The sequence below is a fragment of the Mauremys mutica genome, unplaced genomic scaffold (assembly GCF_020497125.1).
Source record: "Mauremys mutica isolate MM-2020 ecotype Southern unplaced genomic scaffold, ASM2049712v1 Super-Scaffold_100095, whole genome shotgun sequence".
NCBI classification, from domain to species: Eukaryota; Metazoa; Chordata; order Testudines; family Geoemydidae; genus Mauremys; species Mauremys mutica.
The window spans coordinates 1,578,603-1,602,371 of record NW_025423264.1 but is presented as its reverse complement, the minus strand read 5'-3'; the positions used below and the strand labels follow the sequence as shown (position 1 = coordinate 1,602,371).

Genomic DNA, 23,769 nt, shown 5'->3' with positions numbered 1-23,769 from the left:
ATTTATTTTCAAATATTCTCTAATAAACTTTAATTCTGATCAGTTTAATCTCTGATATGTCCTTGATGTGAGGACCGTATATTAGTTTGATTTTTGAAGCGGGGGGGTTAGAACAGAAGCTTGCTTTGTCTGCCCCATGCATCGACCTGGTATTGCAGTGCTTCCAGGAACAGTGTATCTCCTTTAGGGGAGAACCTTCTGGTTAGAAAAGCAGAAAAGTGTTGAACTGTGACACTTTCTTTAAAGCAGATGTTTCTTGAAGTAGCATTAAAATCTGGGTGTTTCTTCCTTTACTGTTTCTTGGAAAAGCAGCAAAGAATCCTGTGGCACCTTATAGACTAACAGACGTTTTGCAGCATGAGCTTTCGTGGGTGAATACCCACTTCTTCGGATGCAAGTAGTGGAAATTTCCAGGGGCAAGTATATATATGCAAGCAAGAAGCAAGCTAGAGATAACAAGGTTAGTTCAATCAGGGAGGATGAGGCCCTGTTCTAGCAGTACAGGTGTGAAAACCAAGGGAGGAGAAACTGGTTCTGTAGTTGGCAAGCCATTCACAGTCTTTGTTTAATCCTGAGCTGATGGTGTCAAATTTGCAGATGAACTGAAGCTCAGCAGTTTCTCTCTGAAGTCTGATCCTGAAGTTTTTTTGCTGTAAGATGGCCACCTTAAGATCTGCTATTGTGTGGCCAGGGAGGTTGAAGTGTTCTCCTACAGGTTTTTGTATATTGCCATTCCTAATATCTGATTTGTGTCCATTTATCCTTTTCCTTAGAGACTGTCCAGTTTGGCCGATGTACATAGCAGAGGGGCATTGCTGGCATATGATGGCATATATTACATTGGTGGATGTGCAGGTGAATGAACCGGTGATGGTGTGGCTGATCTGGTTAGGAAGTGTTTCTTGGAAGTGTTTTGTGAGTCTATAGATGTGAGAGGTTCTTCTTTGTCTTGCTAGAGAATTATTTAAGAAGCTGGACTCCTTCTTTCTGCTGTGAGTCTTTTCAACAGTATGAGGGACAAATGCTTTCCAGATTCTGGGTCTGTTGGGGAGATGGGGTTTTTTTTGTTTGTTTTTTTTTTGTTTTTTTTGGGGGGGTGGGGCTGTTGGTAATATTTGAGGTCACGTGTATATCCACAACTGCATGAGTTACATAGACTTCTCCCCACCCGGCCTACATTCTATGTATCTTGGTTCGTAAGATCAAGACAATCTAGTTGAAGCAGGGTCAGTATGAAGTCTACCCTGCCATCTGTTGGTGATCTGTCGTCAAGGCCTTTTGGGGCTGATGTCATTTGCATGGTTACACCCACCCCGGATTGCATGATGGGAGTGCTTGTCCAAATGGCCATTTCAGCTGCTGTGGGATGCCCAGTCTCTTTGTTATTGGGGCAGGAGTAATCCAGTGTATTTTCCTGTTGATTTTGGATGAAGGACAGTGTAACTGTACCTGGCTTTTGAGGCCTGAGAGCGTCACCCTCGCCTTGAAAGTTTTCACCATTAAGGGGTTTGGGTTCCAAAGCCTAAAACGTGGGGTAGATAGGAATGGGTGTTTGTTTGGCTGGGTGCCTTTTTTGGGGGGCTGTTCCCGGTGTGTTAAGACAGAGACTTTTTTGATTTTCTTCAAATTGTTGTTAGTGCTGCAGTTGCTTGCCCCAAGCTTATGCCGTTAAATCTTTTTTGGTGTGTTTTGTTCCTGAGATGTAAAAGGCTGCTCTGTGTGTGGTGTTATGGAGCGAGGTAGCAAATGTTAGTTGCAGAGTGGGTGTATGTGCCACAAAAGTCATGCCTCTCCCAAGCTTCAGTCTGAGAGTCCAATCAACAAAATTTCCTTGCAGTCTGAGTGGAAAAGAGCATTTTACCCAACAATTAAGTTGCTGCAGTTTAGTGCATTATTAAATTTCATTCAACACTATATTTTTACAAACTTCACTATTTAAGTGAAATCAGAGGCTACTAGCCAGAGTATACATATAAATTTTACTTAAACATTAATGATTTTTGATGTTTATCATGAAAAAATATTTGTAAGGAAGTCATAAATAGCTCTGTTTTTAAACTGAAAAGAGAAAAAACCTATAATATCTGTAATTAAAAACTTCAAAAGAATCCCATAGCAATAAAAGAAAATATTCATTTTCACTCTCTCTTAATTCACTATGTTTTGGAACCCATGTCCCTTGTCTAATGAGATTTATAGAGGTTCGGGTGAGTCCCGAAATCATGAACTGCTAAGTACCGTTCTACTGTCCTTGGTTCATATCACCAGGATTACTACACTTTATTACTCCTGCCCTAATACGAAAGAGATTGGGGATTCCACAGCAGACGAAATGACCATTTGGACAAGCACCCCCATCATGCAATGCGGGGTGGGTGTGACCATGCACATCAGCAACAAAAAGCCTTTACAACACATCACCAACAGATGTCAGGGTAGAGTTCATTCTGACCCTGCTTACATCCTCCCCCCAGCCAAGAATTGGTGGTCCTGATAAATCACACTCCCTGTTATACCAACTCATCGGTATTGAATGCTGAAGTTATGGCTAGCAAAAGTAGCCACCCATCTCTGCCCTATAGCATCCAGCTTAGCTCTTGTTAACACATAAGTCAGTGGATTGTTCTCTGTCCATACCTGAAACTGAGCACCAGACAAGTAGTCTCGAAATTTCTCAGTGATGGCCCATTTCAAGGCCAAGAACTGCAGCTGGTGGATGGGATAGCGAGTTTCGCTATCTGACAGTCCTCAGCTGGCAAAGGCTAAAGATTTACATTTACCTTCCACTTCCTGGTATGAGAGTGCTCATAGACCCTCCAAACTGGCATCAGCATGCAGGATAAATGGTTTGTTTGGGTCAGCAAGGACTAGGACTGGCACATGAATCAGGCAAATAATGATTTCCTATAAAGCCCTGTCACATCTCTCATCCCGCCATGTCCCAAATAGAGAGGAGAGGAGAGGAGAGGGGTGCCTCCCCTGTCCCAGGCCAGGCACACTGAATGGGTTAGAGTAAGGGTATGTCTACACTACGGGATTATTCCGAATTTATATAAACCGGTTTAGCAAAACAGATTGTATAAAATCGAGTGTGCGCGGCCACACTAAACACATTAAATCGGTGGTGTGCGTCCACGGTCCGAGGCTAGCGTCGATTTCTGGAGCATTGCACTGTGGGTAGCTATTCTGTAGCTATCCCATAGTTCCTGCAGCCTCCCCCGCCCCTTGGAATTTCCGGGTTGAGATCCCAGTGCCTGATGGGGCAAAAATCATTGTCGCGGGTGGTTCTGGGTAAATGTCGTCAGTCACTCCTTCCGCTGGGAAAGCAACGGCAGACAAGCATTTCGTGCCTTTTTTCCCTGGATTGCCCTGGCAGATGCCATAGCATGGCAATCATGGAGCCTGTTTTGCCTTTTGTGACTGTCACTGTATGTGTACTAGATGCCGCTCACAGAGGCGATTCAGCAGCGCTACACAGCAGCATGCTTTTGCATGACAGCAGAGATGGTTACCAGCCATATTGCACTATCTACCATACCATAAATTGGTAATAAGATGATCATGGTTCTCAGTCCTTTTGCACTGCACCATTTGCTGCTGTCATAAGTGTCCCTGGCTGCTCTTAGCCAAGGGCACAAAAGCCAAAATTGGGAATGACTCCCTGAGTCAATTCCTTCTTTTTGGTATCTAAAAATAGAATCAGTCCTGCCTAGAATATGGGCAAGTGTACTAGAGAACCACTGTATCAGACAACCAGAGAGTACAACTGTTCTGTGTCAGATCCTGCATAGTTTATGAGCTGAATGCTATTCACAGGGGGTGCTCCTGCAACAACCCCATCTGTTCATTTCATTCTTCCCCAGCCTTCCTGGGCTACCATAACATTGTCCCCCCACTTGTGTGATGAAGTAATAAAGAATGCAGGAATAAGACACAATGACTTGTTAGTGAGAAATGAGTGGAAGGCAGCCTCCAGTTGTTATGATAGTCCACATAGGACATTAAGGAGTGTGGAGGAGAGGAGCCCAGCATCCTGCGGCTAGTCCAGGGGCAATTGAATCTTTTCTTTACACATGAAAGGTGGGGGCTGATGAAGCTCAGCCCCCTGTTGCTATGATGACAATGGTTATCAGACATATTATACCATCTACCAGGAAAAATTAGGATCAGGTGCCCTTGATTGACCTTACTGATGCTAGTCAGCATGGTTACCAGTCCTTTTGCACTGCCCCATGTGCCAATAGGCTGATGATGACGATGGGTATCAGTCTTATTGTACCATCAGCCACCCGTGGGGGGGGTGGGAGTAAGGATGTTAGTGTTGAGTGCTGCACCATCGCGTCTATCTGCAGCATTCAGTAAAGATAGGGTGACATGTAAAAGAGTCAAGAGAGGATTGTTTTCCCTTTCACTTCTGGGGGTGGGTGGGGGGCTGTGTAAATTGCCTAGCTATGCCCTGACCCAACGCGGACACTGTTTTTGACCCTAGAAGCATTTGGAGCTCAGCCAAGAATGCAAATACTTTTCGGAGACAGCAGGAACTGTGGGATACCTTGCATCCTCAGTCCCCCCTCCCTCCATGAGCGTCCATTTGATTCTTTGGCTTTCCGTTACGCTCGTCATGCAGCAGCGTGCTGAGTCTCTGCTATGCCGTCTGTCCGGAGATTTTTTAAAAATACTTTGGACCAGGCGTAACATTACAGTAATTCCCCTAATTAGATGCAGGAGTCTCCGAGCGAGATCACCCTGAGGACGGTCACTGAAGGAGATAGAGAGCGCATGCTGCGTGAAAGCCAGCACAAACCAGGGCCCTACGCAGCCGTGCTCGGGGAGGTAATGCTCCCTGAGTACCTCATGAAAGCCTCGCGCGGAAAAGTGTGCTACCACGGAGCACCCAATAAGGCAGCTCTCCCCAGGAACCTCCTGCGGAGGCTTTTAGATTACCTCCAGGAGAGCTTCGTGGAGATCTCCCAGGAGGATTTCTGTTCTATCCCCATATATAGAGAGACCTCCTTTTCACATACTTCAGATTCCTGTTATATTAAGAATAAAAGTTTCCATGGTTAAAGCACTTACTGAGTGATCCTTCCCCTGATTCAGGGTCCGGGTTAACGGCTGGGGAGGGTTGGTAGGGGATCTCCGTGACGGTGATGAAGCGATCCTGGCTGTCAGGGAAACCAGCGTTGTAAGCGCTGTCGCCTGCCTCGTCCTCCACAAACCCTTCCTCATCTTCCCCGTCCGCGAACATCGCCGAGGAACTGGCCGTCGACACTGTCCCATCGTCAGAGTCCATGGTCACTGGTGGGGCAGTGGTGGCAGGCTCCGTAGCGTCCGTTTGCCGCTTTGATTTTTTGGCAGCCTTGTCTGGGGTCCTTGATTTTCATGCGGCGCTGCGTTGCATCCCGCCTGTATCCTCTGTCTCTCATGGCTTTGGAGACCTTCTCGTAGGTTTTGGCATTCCGTTTTTTGGAGCGCAGCTTGGAAAGCACAGACTCCTCGCCCCACACACCGATCAGATCCAAGAGTTTCCGGTCAGTCTATGCTGGGTCCCTCTTTCTATTCAGAGATTACATGAACTCCTCTGCTGGAGAGCTCTGCATCGCTGCCGGTGCTGCTGAGCTCGCCCTGATGTCCAACCACGAAATGAGATTCTAACTGTCCAGACAGGAAAAGGAATTCAAATTTTCCCGGGACTTTTCCTGTGTGGCTGGTCAGAGCATCCAAGCTCGGACTGCTGTCCAGAGCGTCAACAGAGTGGTGCAGTGTGGGATAGCTCCCGGAGCTAGTAAGTTCGATTTGCATCCACACCTAGCCTTATTCAACATAGCCATGTCGAATTTAGCGCTACTCCCCTCGTCGGGGTGGAGTACCGAATTCGAACTAAAGAGCCCTCTAGGTCGAATTAAATGGCTTCCTGGTGTGGACGGGTGCACGGTTAATTCGAATTAACGCTGCTAAATTCGAATTAAAGTCCTAGTGTGGACCAGGCCTAAGAGGAGCTGACTGCCTGCTCTGCTTCTTTGCCTGCTTGTAGTTTCTTGCCCGGCCCTCCTTCTCAGGCTCTTCCGCCTTTGACGGGAGGACGGCCTGTCCAAAACGCCTGTCCCACCTGGTCCCCTCGTCCAACAGGCAGCCTCGCCCTCTGCCCTGGGGCCGCTTTGGCTTTCGCTGTCTGTTCCTGTCGCTTGGTGGCCACCCTGTCTGTGCTACGGAGACTAGGTTGTCACAACCCCGTGCTGGAGGAGGGCTTTCCGTCGCTTTAGGCCCACCCACCGCCTCCCCGAATGCCCTTAGCTATGCTGGGGGTTAGGGTAGGCGTGGCCGCGTCGCCCAGGAGCGGGTTTTCCCTTTTGCACACCTCTGACGGACGGAGCTGTTTTGACTTAACTGTTCAGCACGCACCGACCCTCGGGCCTGGTCTGCATGGGGAACGTAAATCGGAGCGGCTACGTCAGTCCACGCCTTGGTCGGAAGAATTCTTCCGTCAACCTAGCTCCCGCCTTTTGGGGAGGTGGATGGCCGGCACCAACGAGGAAAACCCTCTCCAGGACCCTTCTCCGGGAACAGTGCCCTTCCGTTTGGGGAGATTATGCTGCTTTAAAAAAGAGAAATTGTTTAACTGCCTTTCTCTGAGACAAGGTAGACTTTGTATTGCTTCCCTCGTGGCTCCTTGTAGCAGTTGTGTTCTGAAATCTTTAGGGTTTGACTTCATTTATGATGAAATCTTGCTGTAACTTTATTCTAATTTTCAATGAGTAACTAGACCTGAGCTGTTTGGTGTGTTAGTGGAGGATTGTTTAAAAACCTGGGATTCCACTTTCTGCAGCCTTTCCATTACATTTCCTCTGAAAGCCCACCGAAAGCCTCCACTTCCTACATAACTCTCTCAAACCTGCAGTCATCAGGCATACAGAAGATGCTTACAGTTTCACTCCATACGAGTCCAGTTCCTTGCTGTTTCCTGTCTAACCACTGCACACATATGGTATCCCCTCCCTACCCGGAGCTGCTTCCTGGCTTTTGCGCTCAGGACAGGAAAACGAGAATGGAGAGGTAAGCTGTGCAGGGAACTCTTCCTCAGCTCGCACTCCACCCCCCAAGGCCTTTCGAGGTCTTCTACGGACTTCAGGTTTCATTTGATTTCCAAGGTTTATGGGCTCATTAATTAGCCATCTCTCCTAATGCAGGGATCCTACGGGTCAGACCAAAGATCGATGGCCCAAAAGAGCTAAGAAACAGAAATAAAGGTGAGCGCTAGGCGTTACATTCAGATGAGCATCCAGAATCTGACTGTGCCCTGGCATGTTCAACGCTGCCGAAAAGAAGGAGCTCGTCAGGTCCCTCTGCTAGCACCCAAATCTGGTGGCTAGTCGGTCTGCTGGGAAATAAGGAAAAGGAAATGAATTAAAGGAGTCAGGCAATAACAAGGAAATGAAGAGGTTTGTCGAACGGGTTCTGTCTGATTTACCAAGACCTAGCCCAGTATCCTGTCTGCTGACAGCGTCCAATGCCAGGTGCCCCAGAGGGAATGAACAGAACAGGGAATCATCAAGTGCTCCATACCCTGTCGCCCATGCCCCGCTTCTGGCAAACAGGGATACCTAGCTAGGGATACCGCTGGCAAAGCGCCATAGATGGACTTATCCTCCATGAATTTATCTAGTGCTTTTTTGAACCCTGTTATAGTCTTGGCCTTCACGACATCCTCTGGCAAAGAGTTCCACAGGTTGACTGTGTGGTGCGTGAAGAAAGACTTCCTTTTGTTTGTTTTAAAGCTGCTGCCTATTAATTTGATTTGGTGACCCCTAGTTCGTGTGTTATGAGAAGGAGTAAATAACTCTTCCTTATTTACTTGCTCCACACCGGTCATAGTTTTATAGACCTCCCTCGTATCCCCCTTTAGTCGTCTCTTTTCCAAGATGAAAAGTCCCAATCTTATGAATCTCTTCTTAGATGGAAGCTGGTCCATATCCCCTCATCATCTTTGTTGTCCGTTTCTGAATCTTTCCCATTCCCATATATCTTTTTTGAGATTGGGGCGACCGCATCAGCATGCAGTATTCAAGATGTGGGCGTACCATGGATTGATATTGAGGCGATATGATAGTTTCTGTCTTATTACCTGTCCCTTTCTTAATGATTCCCAATGCTCCGCTGCACATTGAGTGGATGTTTTCAGAGAACTATCCACGACGACTCCCAGATCTCTTTCTCGAGTGGTAACAGCTAATTTAGACCCCATCATTTTACAGGGATAGTTGGGATTATGTTTGCCAATGTGCATTACTTTGCACTTATGAGCACCGACGTTCATCTGCCATTCGGTTGTCCCGTCACCCAGTTTTGTGAGATCTCTTTGTGGCTCTTGGCGGTCTGCCTGGGACTTAACTCTCTTGAGCAATTTTGTATCATCTGCAAATTTTGCCACCTCCCTGTTTAGCCCTTTCCCCAGATCATTTATGAATAAGTTGAACAGTACTGCTCCCAGTACAGACACCTGGGGATAAGAGAGGGCAGATCCTCTTCGGACACTGGCAGACCAGATGCCAGCTCATGCCAAGGCCCCTTGGCCTTACTGAAAAGTGACAAACGCATGGCTGGAAACTAGTCTTGCTCACCTGTTTGTTAGTGTTGTTAAAACAGGCATTAGCTTTATAAAAACGTGTTTAGAGTTTATGACAAGCTCGTGAGTTGCTGCATGCATTATTCTCACCTATAATAGCCGTAGCCCATGTTGTAAGGTGATATATAAGCGTTGGCACTAAAGCTGTAAACCCCCTTGCCGCCGCCTCGCCACCAGTCAGGAGAGAAGCATTACCAAGTGTGAAATGCCAGTTTACCAGAAGAGGCGTCATCTCCTTTCCAACAAGAGAAGGCCCTGACTGAGACATCAGACAAGCCACTGTGGATCATCCATGGACAAAAGACTTGGTTGATTGCTCCGCCTCACACACCTCCGAGGAGGCAGAGCCCTGCACAAACACTTTTCCCCATCAGCTTGAGCTCTGGGGGAATGGAATAAAAATCCCTGTCAGGAAGAAACTGTTGTTCCCCCCGCCCCGATGCTGCTTGGACTTAAGGGAGACGGCACACCTTCTAAGCATCAGCAAGGGATCCCAGCTGTTTGGCTAGGGATAGCCCTAAAGGACATACAGAGCTTGCATGTTACAGCAGCTTCTACTACACCTGGGTGGCAAGATAGAGTCAGGGTGCCCAAGGGGTCTGTCTGTGACTTCATGTTAAGGCTGTTCTAGTGTCTGAGTTCACACTTGATACTTGGTGGGTGAAATCAAAGTATGGAACACACAACCGTGAGGAGCCCCGCTGCCTGCCAGCCCCAGGCGCCGGGGGCTCCTGTTCTCTGGGGCTCTGGCCATACTAGAAAGATAAGTTTATAGCTTGCCTGGTTCACAAAACCAGAAGGGAAAGAAAGAGAACCCACATTACATTTTTTTAAAAAAGAATCCTCCTGATTTGTAAGCCACTGTCGTGATTTTGGGGATTTTCCAATAGTGAGGGTGGCAACAATAAGAAGCTAAGGGTTATTATTGAGCATTTAGATTACAGTAGGCTTGGGGGGAAAAAAATCAGGATTGGGGCCCCTGTGTGCCGGGCGCAGCACGACACCTAGTGCCTTGTCTTGATCTTACGAACCAAGATACATAGAACGTAGGCCGGGTGGGGAGAAGTCTATGTAACTCATGCAGTTGTGGATATACACGTGACCTCAAATATTTCCAACCGCCCCACCCCAAACCACCCCCCAAAAAACAAACAAAAACAAACCAAAAAACCCCATCTCCCCAACAGACCCAGAATCTGGAAAGCATTTGTCCCTCATACTGTTGAAAAGACTCACAGCAGAAAGGAGTCCAGCTTCTTAAATAATTCTCTAGCAAGACAAAGAAGAACCTCTTACATCTATAGTCTCACAAAACACTTCCAAGAAACTGTAAAGAAAGAAAAACACCCAGATTTTTCTGCTACTTCAAAAAAAATCTGCTTTAAAGAAAGTGTCACAGTTCAACTTTTTTTCTGCTTTTCTAACCAGAAGGTTCTCCCCTAAAGGAGATACACCATTCCTGGAAGCACTGCAATACCAGGTCGATGCATGGGGCAGACAAAGCAAGCTTCTGTTCTAATCCCCCCTGCTTCAAAAATTAAGCTAATATACAGCCCTCACATCAAGGACATATCAGAGATTAAACTGATAAGAACAGATTTAAAGTTTATTAGAGAATATTTGAAAATTTATTAGAGAATATTTAAAAATAAACAATACATAGTGTTTGAAGCATCAGTTATTGTGTCATTGTGGGTAACATACAGGTTGTAGGGGAATATTAGCATTTGGGTATTGGACGGCATATACATATACATAGTCTGTCATGTCCCCAATGCGGGCTATACCATGGGTGAGTTCAAGGTACAGGCAGCAAACAGTGAGGGTACATCATTCATACAAACAGGTTATAGGTAATCGTGGGCACGAATAAATGAGCGGACTGGGTAATGGCGATAAAGTGACCCTCCACTACACTTTGATCTGAGCACCAAGGAGCCAAAAAAACAATGCTCACACTCTGCCACGCATGCACACCCCTGCGCCCACCCATTTCGACCTCACCAGGACGAGCTCCCAGACACGCAACAAACACCACAACTTGGGAACTCTACCTGAGAATCACTTCCCCGAAATGACTCCAGTGGAAGACTTCGAAGCAAGAACTCTTAACACACAATTCTGTTCAAAGACAGACAAGTCTTGCAGATGCCTTCCTCTCCCTAGTTTCCCCTCTATACTCCTAATTTCCATAAACCCACCCACTGACCTGGACTACCAATCTCTCACGGTTAACTCTTACAGCAAAACAGGGCAAAGAAAGCCTATGCAGGCGCTATTCCGCAGCCCCGAGGCTCTTTTCTGCTCCTTCCCACAGAACTAGCTCAAACAGACAGTCAATTGCATCAAAGCAATTCCTCGCCATTTGGGGCATTGGTGCCCCTTAGTCCCTCTGAGGTGATCGGCTGGTTCCTTCTGGCCTGAAACGCCAGGAATCTGACTCAAAGGGCCACAACCTTCCTCTTCTTCTGCTCCTATGAACTAGCCCTCATCTGGGCAAAACGTTGACCGTTTCCTAAGTTAAAACACTGGTGTTTTCCCAACAGGAAAGGGATGGACAATTTCTCTTCTGTGGGAAGACGAGGGAAACCATGCAATCACCTTCTGGGAGGTATATTAAGGAGGGCGGTGGAAGAACCCTCACGGACTAGACTAAGAAAGCAGCTCTTGAACTGACCTTCCAACAATGACAAACTAAAATCTGCAAGAGCAGCTTTTCAACTCAGGGGCCCAATAAGAAGCCGTTACCAATAACTAACCGAAGAGTTACAAATGACTCCAAACCATACACTTTTAGGAAAAACCAAACGTTAACACAAACAACAACGCATTTCTTTGCTGCTCTTCAACCGTGATACTCTCCTCCACCGTTCCTCCCAAAAACATACAAAACCAAAGAGCCAGTAGAATGCACATCACAAAACAGTCCCCTGCTAGCTAGGAAACCATCTCACTAACATGAGAATCTTAAAGAAAAAAAACCATTTTCAGAGCTCTGAGCTTTTTTCATATACTATAGAAAAGCTTCAGCCAGTGACACCAGTTCAGGTAGCCCCCTTCTGTTTTTCTCACAGCAGGCAACAGCCTTGCCAAAGCAAAGCCTTAAAAAATTGGGTACAAACTCATAAACATTCCTCTCCACGGAAAAATGCAAAGGGAAATAGGCTGGCCAGGGGCATGAGGACAATGGCCCAGACAAATGGGGAGGGACTTGGTCCAGGGGTGGAGGAAGACAGAAAAAGGGACAGGCATGGGATTGGTTTCCTGTCTTTTTTCCTTTGCTCAGCATTTTACCTGTGACTGTAATGGGGAGACATGAGAAATACCTGTGATGCCGGCGAGGTAGGTGGCTGCCCCGAGAGCACAGAGCTGAGCATTTTCAACTGGGTTGCTGCCTACGCCCCCAGCACCTGGCCATGATCGTATAGTGATAAGTACTCTGCGCTCTAGCCGCAGCAGCCTCGGTTCGAATCTGGGTCATGGCATTGCTTTTTGGTGGGGAGGGGCTATCCTGCAGCACGCCTCGTGGCGCAGTCTGATGGCGTCCATTTGCAAAGAGAGCCATCAGCCGGTCCTTAGTTTCTGCTTGGTAAAGGCAAGTCAGTGGGGTCCATCGGTCAGAAAAAGAGTACCAGGACTTCTTGCTGGACATCAGGGTCCAAAAGCAGCGCATTCCCTCCTGGAAAGGGCTGTGTTTCGAATGTCCGTCCAGTGCGCGTTGAAGGGAAGGATCTGCGTGCCTGGGAAGCTGCGTCCCTCCAGAGGCGCTTGAGAAGCCAAAGGGGCCGTGGGTGAGTTTGTGATGAGGTGAGTCTGAAGTGTAGAAGGGGGAGGGTGTCAAGAGGAGATTTTGAGAGGAAAAAAGGTGCTGCTGAGCTGGTAGGTGAGGGCAAGGTCCCAGGCGGGTGTTGTGTGAGGAGCTGTGTAGGCCCAAAAAGGCGTCCTGCTGGGCAAGGGCAGGTGAGGAGGGCCAGGGCTTTTCCCAGGGCTGTTGCTGCGGCCAAAGCCTTTGGGAAGCAGAATAGGGCCATCTCGCTTTCAACACCTACATCACATCTGGTTTTTAGACACCATCACCCTCATCTAAAGTTTCAGGTTTCCTACAAACCTGTGCCTTCTGAGGTGTTCTAATCTCCCCCCTCACTTATTAGATGGACACTAGGACAGAGGCAGAATAGAGACACTTAGCTTAATGAGAACCTCAATCTCCTGCACGGTGGGCCACAGAGTCAAGCAGCCAGCACTCACAATCGGTACCAGCCTTGTTTGGGTTTTTTTCCCAAACTAGCTCAGCACTCAGGGTGTTGAGCCCTTCTGGAAATCTTGCAAAAGAGTTTGGAGCCTGAATGGGTGTTGAGTTCTTAAGAAAACCATGTTTTTGTTTTGTTTCCCCAAGAAAATTGGGGACAAAAGATTAATCTAGGGTGAACCTGGATGTTTATTGCTGTTTTCGTTCAGCTCCACTAGGCTGTTTCGAAAGCTGGTCCGTTCCCCATTACAGAGGGTCCAAGCAGAGAGAGTGAAGGAACCCCTGTGCTCAGCATCACAACCTGAGCCCGAGGAAAAGCACTGAAACACGCTCAAATGACGCTTTAGGTTCATCCATCAGAATCACAAGAGCAAGACAAAGACATCTCAAGAGGAAGAGTCCTCGGCTTTCATTTACCCAATCCAACCCTCTTCACTTCTTCTTCTGCCTACCTAGAGGCTCGTCCAGGAAAATCACTCAACTGATTATAATTTGGGCAGAGAAACCCAGGGAGGGCTTGTGCTCCCCCTCAATGTGAGCGGATAGCACTCTGACTTCGTCTACGGGGTCTCTCAGCTTTGGCTTCCCCAGTTTGTCAACTCGGTGCAGGCAGGAAGCAGGCTCTCCTCGGCTTTGGCAAGCCACTTTCTGTCCAAATTGGGAAACCGGTCCAGTCTCCATTCCCCTGTGAGAACAAGAGCAGAGAGTTCACCAGCTGAACCCAATCCGAGGCATTGAAAAAAATGGAATTATGCTTCCCGTTCCTCCGTCAGGATCACCAGGGAAACACACCAAAATCCCAAGAGGAACAACTCGTCTCTGTTTTATTTACCCCCAACGCAATCCTCTCCGCTTCTTCTGCCTCCCTCGAGGCTCTTCCAGGGACAAAACTCATTGAGCTGATAGGATTTGGGGGATGGAAACGGAGAGAGGGGGTTTGACACCTCCTGAGAGGATGTGGACGCGATAGAACAGCTCTCTCGGTTTTAGAAGCCTCCTAGCCTGGCTCTTTTGTTGTCAATTCTGTGCCATCAGGAAGCAGCGAAAGCAGGGTAGGTAGGGCACCCGGTGACGTTGCACTCCATACGTTTTATCAAAAGATGCTTATAAGTGTGAGTATGATGTAAGTGGAATATGCTTGATGCAAAAGGTCTCTTGTAAGGTATCATAAGAAAGGTTCTAACCTACTGAATATATGCCTCCTATTTGTATGCATGTCTCATTCTTGTCTCTGAAGCTGGAAATATGAAGTCTAACTCTGAGGTCCTATTGTAATTGTGCAAAGCGTGGGCCACTAATGGCGGTTTAAAACCTTGACGGCTCCCATTGACAATTGGTTGTAAATGGTTTATTGACCTGCAAACCTTCCTGTGTACGTGTGGGCCAACCCAGGAAGAATGGAAACTAGGGGTCTTACAGAGACCACGATAGTGGAATCCATCTTAAATCTGGTATTTTTCCGTTTAGAAGGAAGGGTGAGGACCCGGAGAGACAAAAGATTCCCGCCTTATGCCAAAGCTATAAAAGGGGGTGAAGCAGGACAAAGGGGCTGCCAGTCATGAGAAAACCTAAGATGTCTGCTGGAAGTAACAAAGACCGAAGCAGGGGAAAGGATTGGGCCCAGACTAGGCAGGAGTCTAGTCTGTGAAAGAAGCTGATTGGAACACCTCTGAGGGTGAGCTATTCCCTGGAATCAGTTTCTTAATGTATTAGGCTTAGGCTTGCGTGTTTTGTTTTAGTTTGCTTGGTGACTTCCTTTGTTCTGTCTGTTATTACTTGAAATCACTTAACTCCTACTTTTTAACCTTAATAAAAATGACTTTTGTTTATTAATAAACCCAGAGGAAGTGATTAATCCCTGGGGGAGCAAACAGCTGTGCATCTCTCTCTATCAGTGATCTAGAGGGTGAAGAATTTAGGAATTTACCCTGTTTAAGCTTTATAGAGAGTACAAGGGATTTATTTGGGGTTTTGGATCCCACTGGGAGCTGGGTGCTGGAGACAGGCGCTGAGCTGTTTTGAGTTAAAGTCTGCAGCTTTGGGGGTGTGGCCCAGAGCCTGGGTCTGTGTTGCAGCAGGCTAGGGTGTCTGGCTCAACAAGGCAGGGTTCTGGAGTCCCAAGCTGGCAGGGAAAACGGGCTCGGAAGTAATTTCAGTCCCAAGGGGATCTCTGTGACCGAACCCATCACAGTGGCGTAGTCGAGCAGGATATGTGCACAGCTGATTGCTTTGAGACACTGGTAGTGATTTTTAAGCGTGTTGCCCGGAGGACAGACAAAGTGCTTATTCGGGAAAGGGAAGATGACAACTTTGGTTGCCAAATTGGCTGGGAAAGCTCTGGATATATTCAGTAAGATGCCTATTGCTGATGCTTCAAACTATGATCTATTTAAGGAATTGGTTTTGAAACAGTTTCAGATTAGGCCCGAAACCTAGAGGGTTACATTCACAACTCTTTCAACTCCCAGAGCCCTTCTACAGCACAGATGATTTGTATACACCTTCACCGTGAGCCAAATTGGCAGGTTTCCGGGAGCCCTGTGAGTCTGATGTTGTTTTAGTCTCCCTGCTGATTTATTAGGAGAATAAAAGATGGACACCAGAACTGAGGCAGACTACGGACACCGCATTCTGAGAAAACAATGGTGAACCTCCAACTCCAGCAGTGTGGGCCACATAGACAAGTAACCAGCACCCACAATCTTTACAAGCTTTTTTCCAAAATAACTCATCTTTTGGAAAAATAGGTTGAGCCTTTTTGACAATCTGGCTAAAGATTTTAGTGCCTAACTGGGAGCCTAGTTCTTCTGCAAATCTGGCCCTAGCGGTGGGTGTGAGACCTTCTGAAAATTCTGGCCAATGTGTCTGGAAGCTCCAAGAAGCATCGCAACTTTGAGCATTTACTAGAACAGGATGAACAAAACCTTCCTTCCTTGACCTACAATCACCTTGATTCCAGGTTGAGGTTTCAAGAGAATTGATTTGATTCTTAGATGCAATGCGAAACAAACACCCTCCTGTAGACATTGGAAGAGGGAGGCTGAAATGGATCTGCCACTAAACCACGTTGCCTTTCATCAGTAACCACCTGAGCAAGAGAATAACCACTGGCCTAGAGGTGAAAGGCCCATAGCCCATGCTCAGAAGCCTTCAGCGGCTAGATCTTAGGAATGGAAAAGCTTAATGATCTTTCTCCGGGGTGTTACTTCCAAAGACTTGTATATAGCGCTGGGTGAAAGGTTTTTGGATGAATATTATATTTAGTGAAATATTTTGGTGGACCCAAAATGATTGTTTGGTTTGGTTTGGTTTCACCAAGAAAAGTGAAAAGAAAAGAAAAAGATCTTGGGTCAAAGTGCAATGTTGTTCTAATTTAGGTTAGGCTTGGTAAGAAGGAAAAACTAAATTGTTTGCACAAGTAAGCGTATTTGTGTAAAAGGGTGCAGAGGCTGGGCTTTAAGGGGCAGATAGCCATATTGTAGTAGTTGGAAGCTTTGCTTTCCCCATGGCCTCCAAAGAGTTTCCAAGCATTCTGAAGGAGGCCAGGAAGTTGCATTCTTCCGCTTGAATTCCAAGCGAGGAAGGCAAGGTAGATTTTTGTTGAAAAGGGTAACTCCCTGACCGGGAATCGAACCCGGGCCGTGGCGGTGAAAGCGCCAAATTCTAACCACTAGACCACCAGGGAGATGACATTTGGGGGGTTGGGCATAACTTTCTAGGCCTACTTTCTGTCCAACTGAGGCCATTCGTTCATCTTCAAAGGAGGTTAACACAAGCTCTGAGCTCTTCGTTTCCTTACGGTTCCCTTCCTATTTTTAGCACTGATATGAAAAAGAAACAGAAAACATATTAAAACAATTTCCAGTATTGTTATACATTGAGGCCACGTCTTTTTTTAAAAAAAAACAGTTTTATTGCTATCTTGTTTTACTCTCCATGGGCTTACAGAAATGTACGAGGGATGAATAAGATGTGGTGGAATCGTCAGCCTTAAGCAATCTCCATCCCAATGAAGAGGGCTGGTGGAGGATTTGAGAAAGAAGCAGTTATCTCAACTACTGAGCGCTGGGGAAGATATAGAAATAAGTAGAGAAGCTCTAGATGGCTGCTCAGGGGGTGGGGAGCAATCAGCTTCTGAAAGGTTATTTTTTCCCTCTCTTGCCTGGGCTAGAAGAGACTCAACTCTCTTAGGACCATGGAATTGTCAATGTGTCTTGTCTTCATGATGTACTAAAGGTCCGAGACCGCCTCAGCTGGTTGAGAGGACAAAGAGTGGATTCTGTTATGCTCTGAGACTCTAAGGGAGAGAGTGATGTCGAAGAGTGCAAGATCAAACGCCCAACGTGACATCCATACCTGCCCAAGATCAAGCAATGCCAACTTTCTGGTGGGGAATAAACTGGAATTTACCCAACTAGGTGCCTTGAGCGCATGGATTCCGAAGGTATTTACGATTCCCTCTAACTTCTCTTGCTGCTACTCTAAGAAAGCTCCTAAACAAGGGCTCTTCCAATATGTTACAAGGGCAATTGAAACCAGGCCACCTCTTGAGGTGGAATCAAGAGGTTGTGTCAGGAGTGGGATTTGAACCCACGCCTCCTGCAGGAGACCAGAAGCCCCTGTTGTGGGAAAGACAGAGCCTTGAGTCTGGCACCTTAGACCTCTCGGCCATCCTGATGCTGGGACAAAAGCAGCTCTCTCAACCCTCCTTTTCTTCAATATTGTATGAGCCGCTCAAGGAGGCCAAGACAGCATCTCCCGTTCAACACCTACATCACATCTGGTTTTTAGACACCATCACCCTCATCTAAAGTTTCAGGTTTCCTACAACCCTGTGCCTTCTGAGGTGTTCTAATCTCCCCCCTCACTTATTAGATGGACACTAGGACAGAGGCAGAATAGAGACACTTAGCTTAATGAGAACCTCAAACTCCCGCACGGTGGGCCACAGAGTCAAGCAGCCAGCACTCACAATTGTTACCGGCCTTGTTTGGTTTTTTTTCCCAAACTAGCTCAGCACTCAGGGTGTTGAGTCCTTCTGGAAATCTTGCAAAAGAGTTTGGAGCCTGAATGGGTGTTGAGTTCTTAAGAAAACCATGTTTTTGTTTTGTTTCCCCAAGAAAATTGGGGACAAAAGATTAATCTAGGGTGAACCTGGATGTTTATTGCTGTTTTCGTTCAGCTCCACTAGGCTCTTTCGAAAGCTGGTCCGTTCCCCATGTGGAAGCCAATTAATAATTAACAAGGATTTGAAGAGATCTTAATGAATGTTAGTTAGTTAGCATGAGTTAGGCTAGCTGTGATCCTAATGATGTGAGATTTGTAGAAGCAAGATAATGAGAGACAGAGTGAACTGTGTGAAAAGTCATTACGACCTTGCAATATGCAGTCTTGCTTTTTTTCTAGTAGTGAGACAAATAAGATAGCAAAGAAGCTTATGTATAAACAAATGCAAATGTTTTCTTTTTACTGTCTCCAGGATTGCTAGCTATTGTCTGTAACAAAGGTATAAATGCTTGCTGTGATTGTTTACTAATTGAGAGAGACCTGTCCGGGGCAAGGGGCAACCCTGTTTCCTAGGACACTCTCTCCCTCTATTGTAATTACTAGAGAAAGAATAAAGTATTTGATTTTGCTGCACCCAAACAGAAAGCGAGAACTGAGTTTTTCTTCGACAATTTGGGGGCTCGTCCGGGATGGCAACGCCCACGGACACACAGACGGCTGCTACGGATCGTTCCCCTTCGAACCCCATGGTGCCACAATAGAGGTAAGAGACCTTTTGAAATCTCTATTGGGGTGTCGGAGGAGGACTGTCTGTGGGGACGTCTGTCTCTGTTGGGCTCACGCCATCTGAACTTATTGACTGTGCAGCAGGATCAAATGCAGAGTGGTATTAGGGAGAGGCCCCAATAAGGTTAGTTTATAGCAGTACTGGGAACTGCTGAGTTGGCCAACAAGGAAATGCATAAGGTAATGCATAAGGTAATGCATAGGTAAATGCATTAGAATGCACCGGTGCTGAGGGGTTTTTACCGCCTCAAGAGGGGTTGTCATACCGCCTCATGGTATTGGTCCGGACCAGGTAAAGATGCATCGTGGTTAAAAAAAAAAAAAATTTTTAAAGGTTAAAAAAGGGTTAAAAAGAGAAAAAGAGGCCTTGTGTGTGTGTGTGTGTACACCAGTGTGAGTGATCGTTATCGGAAGACGCCCAGAGTACCCTGTGAAGCGGAAGCTAATGATCAGGACTGCTCTAACGCAAGCCCGGTAACTAGTGGATCTTTAGGAGATCTGACCCACGGTGGGCTGACTCAGCCTGGCATAGTCCGGCGAGGAAGCTGCCTGGGTCTAGGAGTGTGTGAACCCATCTTCCCTTCCCTTTCCCTTCTGTGTGGGCTACTGACAATCTGTTCGTCTCACTGGATGCAATTAGAGTAAGCGGCGCCGTCTCCCAGAGACTAGCCGACGCTCTTTGCTGAAGGGAGGTGTAAGAGAGTCGTAGTCTTCCTTGTGAGTCTCTCCTGTGTGAGTACCCTGTAGGGAGAGATCCTTATATTCTGATCCGCTAGCGCGGACAGGGCACCCCCTCAGTTGGTGTGACTGGAAAATGGGGGAGGGACAGTCTAAACTTTCCACCTTACCCCCTAAGGGTACCCCAGCATATTACATGTACGTACATTATGGTCCTAAAACCTGCAGGTATTTAAATGATTGGAATCTGTACACGCGTGAAAATTCATTTAAACAATGCCCATTAGAAGGTACCTTTGAATTAGATAAACTTACATACCTCTGATGCGCAGTGGGAGCAGTTTATGTATTGGTGGGAGGAAGCAACAAAGAGACTCCATGAGTCTCGGGTGCGGAGTCTGAAGGACTCCCAGGAAAAATTAAAAACTGAAGTACAGGATTTGAAACTTAAATGTAAGACATCCAAATGTCTTCCTGCTCGGGCACAGCCCTCTGCTTCTCTTTATCCCCAATTAGTTAAGGCTGAAAGTGAGGAGGAGACTGCTGAGGACATAGTGGATTTTTTTAGCAGCATTCCACAGCCGCAGCCAGTTCCTCCCACTGCTCCCCCTTCTCGGAATATGCAGGCAGTGGTAATATCGCCGCCGCAGATAGCAACTGCACAAGTTGTTCATTCTCCTTCTTCGGAAGAATTCTCTTCTTCACTACTGAATGATTCCAGTAGCCCAATTAACCCTGCTTCTACTGATAACAATGCCGGCTACTTTCTTAAAAGCACGGCACAGGCACTCCAGGCTCCTTTAAGAGACTTGCCTGGAGCTGGAGTTGTAGGGGGGTTAGTTAAGGTACATGCCCCTTGGACACCTGGAGATCTTAGAAACTTGGTGAAAGAATTTCCTAAAATCAGGAAGGAGCCAGTAAAGTTTAGAGAAGAGCTTCAGACAGTGATTCAGTGCTATAATCCATCTTGGGCAGATATTAATCAACTTTTACGAGCGTTACTGCCAGCTGAAGTTCAGCAGCGGCTTATCAAGGATGTGCGGCTCCAGGAATGTCAGAGAAGGGAAGTACTGTTTGCTTTAGGAGGTGGGTGCGGGAACCTGCAGGTCCTTAGGTCCTTCCAGCGTCCGATGAAAGCATTTGGGGGGAAGGGGCCGGGATAGACAAAGACAGGAAAGACGGGCTTGCAGCTCCTGTGCAAACACCATGTTGCCAGCGGTCCAAGAGAAGCGGGTGGGGGTTCGAGCATTTTGGCTGCTTCCTGAGGGCACGGAACTCACAACCTGGCAATGCTCAGAGCCCCGTTCCTCGGGAGTTTTCTTTGTGTTGGTCTTGTGATGCTGAGGGAGGAAGCTGAAGCATCATTTGAGTTTGTTTCAGTGCCTTCGGTTGGGCTAAGGTTGTGACCCATTCATATATATAGTATGAACTATATACACTAACTATACTACAAATGAATAAAGTTAACTACAACTATATAAATCTGAACTATATATACAAGAATTAACGAGAGAAACTACGAGTAGCTAGGGAAGTGGAGGTCAGCTAAGCCGCGCTCCACTGTTCCAACGACCGACACGGGCAGTAAGAAGGAACTGAGGGGCGGGTGGGTCAGCAGGGGTATATATCTGGCACTATAGCGGCGCCATTCCAGGGGGTGCCCAGCCGACCCACCGAGTGTTGCTAGGGTAAAAATCTTCCGACGAACGTGCACATGGCGTGCGCACACCTAACTGGAATGCATATGAGCAATCACTCGAAGAAGAACTCCTTCTTTCTTCTATATTGCAAAGAAACCTGGTGTTATTTTTCACCAAGGAAGCTGGGAGATGTTTGAACACAAAGTATTGCAGCTTGGGAACATTCCCCCAGAAATGGCATCTTCCACTCCACAAATCAGTAGCAAACAGTTAATATTAGTGTTTGTCTGACAATAGAGTGAAGGTGAGTGTTTACTCTGACACCTCAGTGAGTGAAACAGACAGAAAGAGCAAGGTTGTTCTGAAAGAAAACGGATCTGTCTGGAGGCAAACAGACCTTGAGAATGAGCAAGAGTGTGAAAAGAGGTTCAAATGTGGGTTAGGTGTTAGTTAGGTTGGTCTGACAAATTCCAAGAAAATACCAATGCTCGTAGACTGATGCAGACACGGCCTGACAACTCCCCCACTGCCAGCTCCCGATCGGTGTCAGAAGCTCTCCCTTTCCTGCTCCCCAGCCCTCAGCCCCAGGAACCACTGTCCTCTGCTTCCCCCTCTGGCCCCACCAACTTTTCCTCCCATTTCTGGGTTCCTCGACCCAGGGGCCAGACACGGGGTCCTACTCACCGCAATGCTCTCCATGAGGGCTGCTTTGGAGACCTGGGGCTCCAGAGTGTCCAGCCCCTGCTGCTGTGCCAAGAAGCACAGACGTGGGACAGCATGGAGGAAGCCGAGCTGTTGGGCCTTGTCCTCCACCAACTAGGAGTGGGGGAGAGAGAGAGAGAGATGGTTAGGTGAGGACCTCCACATGGGCGCCAACTTGTATGGGCTCCTGGGGCTTTAGCCCCAGGAATATTCACAGTCAGGGGCTCTGCTCCAACAATATTTGGAGCTAGGTTTCTCCCCTGCTTGGAGCGCCCCGCCCCCGCCTCTCACCACCCCCCCGCCGCCGCCGCCAGGGCTGGAGCTTTCCCCCCTCCACCCCGGAGCTTCCCTGCCTGAACATAAAGAGTGCACAGCGCGCGTCTCTCTCCCTTGCTGCTGCTGCTGCCGCCGCCGCCTAAGGGCTACAGCATAAGAGCAGTGCTAGCTGCTGTAGCACCTCAGGAGGGGAGGGGACCCTGCCGTTTTTGGCAGCCCTCCCCTCCCGCTACCTGGAGGAGACACGAAGGGGACTTCCGGCCAGGAGACGGACATCACTCACCTTAGCAGCTGCTGGGGCTTCTGTGAGTGTTTGCCCTGCAGACAGTCTGCTCCGAGGGAGAGGAGGCTCCCCAAAGTCCTGCCTGGCTTGGTGGGGAGCAGTTCCAGAGCAGCGCCCAGGGACTCCGTGACACCCGGTACCCACCACAGGGGAGGCGAGTGGGCTTTCTGGACCTGAGAGAGTCCCTAGGAGCATGTGCAGTGACTGTGGTGCAGAGTGAGTGTGCTGCGGGGAGCGGGGGGAGGAGGGGTCCCTCCCCTGGAGCTTGTGGCTGCCGGTAACGGGGGCGGGGCGGGAGTCCTCTCTGGCCATAGCCCTGGGGCAGCCTGTCTGCATCCCAAGTTCCTTATCCCCAGCCCTGCCCCACCCCAGTCCCTGCACCCCCAGCACCCCAGCCCTGAGCACCCTCCTGCACTGTGAACCCCACATCCACAGCCCAACCCCAGAGCCCTCACCTGAGGGGAAAAACGTGCAACTTAAATTTGGTGGTCAGTTTGGAGTATCATTTTGTTTAGCATGATACTTGACTATTTTACACCCCTTTAAAGTATATAACTAGTCGTATACAGGTGTTACAAAGTGGGAATGTTCTTCTCTGAATACTGTGTGGGTGCCTCAGTTTCCCCTGTGCATTTCTCAAGGATCTAGATGGTGGGATAAGGGGGTGTGATTGTTGCAGAGCCATAGAGGGACAGTGTGAGCTGTCTGCACAGAGAATGGCTGCAACCCTGACTCCTGGTAACTGATGGCCTGGGCCACTCTCCTGCAAGGTGCCAACTGAAGGTGTTGGAGAACAAAGAGATCAGGTGGCCTCCTAATGCCTGGAAAAGAGACAAAGGCCAGAGGAGGGAGTGTCAGTGCCTGTGTGGACTTCTGGGAAGTGCATGGGGTGGAAGGGGATGCTGGGATGCTTTGGAACAACTCCATACAAAGCCAGTCAGGACTCTGGGGGAGCCTCCTCTCTCGGAGCATACTGTCTCCAGGGCAAGAAGCTTACACCTTCCTCGGTCTGACCTCGGAGCATTCAGCCCTTCCACACCGTGCGCTTTCCACAGTGAGTCTGCCCAGGCAGGTCCTGGGGCAGCCAGAGGTCCCTGCACCCCAACTCTGCAGTCAGATGTGACTCTCAGCCAGACAGTAAAACAGAAGGTTTATTAGATGATGGGAACACAGTTTAAACAGAGCTTGTTGGTACAGAAAACAGAACCCCTCTGTCAGGTCCATCTTGGGGGGTGGGGAGCCCAGAACCAAGTTCTGGGTCTCTCCCCATTTCCCCAGCCAGCTCCAAAATGACACTCCCTTCTCTGGCCTCTGTGTCTCTTCCGGACAAGGAGGCCACCTGATCTCTTTGTCTCCAACACCTTCAGTTGGCATCTTACAGGGGAAACTGAGGCACCCACACAGTATTCAGAGAAAATATTAAGAACATTCCCACTTCATCACAACAGGTGCAACAAAATATAATACTGTATATTGAAGTAGGCAAGTGCTGCTTCTGACTTTCCACATTTAATTGACCCTTGTA

General features: G+C 47.9%; 4 non-coding genes across 4 annotated transcripts; 1 reads left to right on the top strand and 3 right to left on the bottom strand.

The window, feature by feature from the left end:
• On the top strand, nucleotides 1-183 carry LOC123358698. Its single transcript, XR_006575768.1, has one exon. It is a non-coding gene; the product is annotated as a U2 spliceosomal RNA (small nuclear RNA).
• A 9,883-nt stretch (nucleotides 184-10,066) lies between these two features.
• On the bottom strand, nucleotides 10,067-10,255 carry LOC123358695. Its single transcript, XR_006575767.1, has one exon. It is a non-coding gene; the product is annotated as a U2 spliceosomal RNA (small nuclear RNA).
• Nucleotides 10,256-16,485: 6,230 nt separating this feature from the next.
• TRNAE-UUC lies at nucleotides 16,486-16,557 on the bottom strand. Its single transcript has one exon. It is a non-coding gene; the product is annotated as a tRNA-Glu (tRNA).
• Nucleotides 16,558-17,441: 884 nt separating this feature from the next.
• TRNAL-CAA lies at nucleotides 17,442-17,550 on the bottom strand. Its single transcript has 2 exons — nucleotides 17,513-17,550; nucleotides 17,442-17,487 (listed from the first exon to the last, which is right to left on the bottom strand). It is a non-coding gene; the product is annotated as a tRNA-Leu (tRNA).
• Nucleotides 17,551-23,769: the final 6,219 nt, after the last annotated feature.